This window comes from Chiloscyllium plagiosum, chromosome 45 (genome assembly GCF_004010195.1).
Source record: "Chiloscyllium plagiosum isolate BGI_BamShark_2017 chromosome 45, ASM401019v2, whole genome shotgun sequence".
NCBI classification, from domain to species: Eukaryota; Metazoa; Chordata; class Chondrichthyes; order Orectolobiformes; family Hemiscylliidae; genus Chiloscyllium; species Chiloscyllium plagiosum.
This window is the reverse complement of record NC_057754.1, coordinates 6,906,299-6,909,970: the sequence shown is the minus strand read 5'-3', so window position 1 is coordinate 6,909,970 and position 3,672 is coordinate 6,906,299. Positions and strand designations below refer to the sequence as shown.

The window sequence follows — 3,672 nt, the reverse complement described above, 5'->3', positions numbered from 1 at the left end:
GGAGGCAGATTAATCCCGCCCTGTGATGGGGAAGCTGAGGAAACTGGGATTGATAGTCTTCGGATTTGGAAGCATGAGCGATGAGAGCGTTGAGATGTACGAGATTCTGAAGGGATTGAGAGGGTCAGCGCCGCGAGATTGGTTCCCCTGTTGGCGTCTAGAACAATGGGCCCAGTTTTGGGATAAAGGCCCAATCGTTTAGTACCGAGATGAGGGAAAATTGGTTTTCACTAAGAGTGTGGTGAAATTCCCCAGAGAGCTCCATCATTGAAAATATTGAGCACTGGGGAAGGCAATGGCCTAGTGGTATTATCATACAACATAGAACAATACAGCGCAGAACAGGCCCTTCGGCCCTCGATGTTGCTCCGACCTGTGAACTATTCTCAGCTCGTCCCCCTACACTATCCCGAAATCATCCACGTGCTTATCTAAGGATTGTTTAAATCTCCCTCATGTGGCTGAGTTGACTACATTAGCAGGTAGGGCATTCCACACCCTTACCACTCTCTGCCTAAAGAACCTGCCTCTGACATCTCAATTTGTAATTCTGCCCTCTCTTACAAGCTGACGTCATCATCCTCGGAAAAGGACTCTCACTGTCTACCCTATCTAATCCTCTGATCGTCTTGTATGTCTCTATTAAATCCCCTCTTAGCCGTCTTCTTTCCAATGAGAACAGGTTCAAGTCCCTCAGCCTTTCCTCATAAGACCTTCCCTCCAGACCAGGCAACATCTTGGAAAATCCCCTCTGCACCTTTTTTCCAGTGCTTCCACATCCTTCCCGAAATATGGGGACCAGAACTGTACATAATATTCCAAGTGTGGCCGCACCAGGAACACTGTTAATCCAGGACCATCAGTACCAGTTCCTGGGTCCAAATGGGAGATAGTGGAATTTTGGTTTTCATTTTAAAAAAAAAATATAGAATTAAGAACTTGATGGTGACCGTGAATCCATTGTTGGGAAGAACGTGTCTGGGTTCACGAAAGCAAAAACAGGTCCCAAAGCCTGAAGAAGGAGGACCCGCAATGTCAACTCTGCTTTCTCTCTGCAGATTTGCTGAGTTTTTCTGTTTTTAATCTCCTCAAGGGAAGGAGACTGCCGTCCTTACACACAGCGTAGAACATTCCAGCGCAGTACAGGCCCTCCGGCCCTCGATGTTGCGCCGACCTGTCAAACCAATCTGAAGCCCATCTAACCTACACTGTATTCCGTTTTCATCCATATGTTTATCCAAATGCCCTTAAAGTTGGCGAGTCTACTACTACCCTGGTCTGGGCCTACGTTGTACACCCACAGCAATGCCTTCTGGGTCATAAACACTGGCCTGGCCAGCCTGCCCCTCATCCTGTGAACGGACAGCATGAGAAAGGAAAAGGGAGGGGTGGAGTGACAAAGATTTGGGGTGGGGGAGGGGTGGTCAAGGGGATACGGGGCTGAAAACTGGTAACCGAGGTCCGAGATTAGTCGTCATATTGAAAGGGGCAGCCGGCCGATGGGATGCATGGGCTCCACCCGCACCCCGATCTGGTTTAGCGTTTGCCGGATGAAGTGGGTTGTGACAGAGACATACTCAGCTGTCACAGAGAAGCAACAGAGTAGGTGTGGTAGGGTGGGGGTGGACTACAACCGCAGGCCGGAATGCTGTCCTTGAGTGTTAGGGGTGGGATAGAGGTTGTTAGCTGAGTTGCTCGGCTACGAGATACGCCCTTGCGGCCTGCGAGGGGAGAGATAAGCAGCCTGCTGGGTAAAGTGACGGAGAACGTAGCTAATTCCGGGAAGCCTGACTCAGGAGGGCTGAGCTCCATTGACATGCAAGGGCGAGAGAGCCAAGGGCTCATTGTTTCCGACTAAAATAGGCCGGACTCGAGGGAGATAGATAGCGAGAGAGAAAGAGAGAGACAGAGCTGAACTGAGGCAGCTAGCTGACCGGTGAAGAATCTCCCTTTAATCCTCACACCCGCATTCCCGCCCTGTCGCATGATCCTGTGTCTGCCTGTGGGTGACGCCAGTGTTGCTAGGGCAACAAAACCACGAGCTAGGCCCTGCTTGAAGCCTGCTCTGTGGGCTCATGCCAAGCCGTGCTGTTGTCCTCTGACAGGGCCTCCGGACTTCGAATAATGGAGTTATCCAGCACAGAAACAGGCCCTTCGGCCCAACTCGTCCATGCCGACCAAGTATCCTAAATTAATCTAGTCCCAATTAGAGTCTAGAGATGTACAGCACGGAGACAGACCCTTCGTCCCATCTTGTCCATACCTTCCATTAATCCAGTCCCATTTGCCAGCACTTGGCCCATATCCCTCTAAACCTTTCCTAATCATATACCCATCCATTTTCAATGTTGTCATTGTACCATCCTCTACCACTTCCTCTGGCAGCTCATTCCATACACGCACCACCCTCTGCGTGAAACAGTTGCCCCTCGGGTCCCTTTTAAATCTTTCCCCTCTCACCCTAAACCTATGCCCTCTAGTTCTGGACTCCCATACCCAGGGAAAATGACCTTGTCTATTTACCCTATCCATGCCCCTCATGGCGTAATAAACCTCTATAAGGTCACCCCTCAGCCTCTGACCCTCGAGGGAAAACTGCTCCAGCCAGTTCAGTCTCTTCCTGTAGCTCAAACCCTCCAACGCTGGCAACTTCTTTGAAGGGAGCGGTTGTGTTAATTCCCGTAACACAGGAACCAGCCACCAAGAGCTTAGCAGCACAACAGACATTTATCACTGCTCCTGGTAACCACATTCATGAAAACCCGTGTGGCCAACGCAGTCGCTCACTTCCCTCAGCACGCCACACTTTAAGTGGCCCCAGTTAGGAGAGAGTCTGAGACTTTTAACCCCTTATTTCACATGCTCTGATACCGTGACAATATCCTGCAAGGTATATTGGCGGTCTAATGTATGACACAGTGCGACATATACCCATCATCCCTTGGCATCACATCCCCCATCTCAGCTCCTATCCCTCCAGTAGACAAGGCCATACTGCGCAGAGGACAGGTCTCAGGCTTTTCAAAGACACTAGGCCCGTCTCCATGACAACATGCCCCATGATCAGCCAGCACCCCGACACACCCACCAAGTGAGAAAATTGACCGTACTGACCACAGTGGTGTCAAAGACCCTCAGGAAGCTCATTACATCCCAGAGGCCAGGCCAACAGGTCAGTCATCCACAGGGTTATGGTGTGCCTGGCCATGACCCATCCCTAATTCCAGACGGGCAGTTCAGACTCATCCACATCACAATTGGTCTGGAGTTATGTGCAGGCCAGACCAGGTAAGGATAGCAGATTTCCCACACGCAAAGGCATGAGTGAAACATATGGGCTGTTCCTGATAATGGGCAACGGTTTCTCGGTGACCATTATATTCTTAATTCCATGTTTTTACTGAATCCAAAGTCCACCTTCTGCAGGGTTGGGATTCAAATCCTGTCCCCAGAGATTTACCTGAATCTCTGGATTAACAGTCCAGCGATTATACCATCAGACTACCACATTCCCTTATTGGAGGGTCAGTATTGAGGGAGCGCCGCACTGTCGGAGGGTCAGTGCTGAGGGAGTGCCACATTGTCAAAGGGTCAGTGCTGAGGGGGTGCCACATTGTCGGAGGGTCAGTGCTGAGGGAGCGCCACACTGTCGGAGGGTCAGTACTGAGGGAG

The 3,672-nt window shown here is 50.7% G+C and overlaps 1 protein-coding gene across 1 annotated transcript in view; it reads left to right on the top strand.

The window, feature by feature from the left end:
* Window positions 1-2,558: 2,558 nt before the first annotated feature.
* The window catches only part of LOC122543868 (EH domain-binding protein 1-like), a 20,687-nt gene continuing 19,573 nt past the window's right edge, over window positions 2,559-3,672 (top strand). The window contains exon 1 of the mRNA XM_043682723.1: window positions 2,559-2,562. The gene's annotated coding sequence lies outside the window, so the exon portion shown is untranslated. The remainder of the gene's footprint in view (window positions 2,563-3,672) is intronic.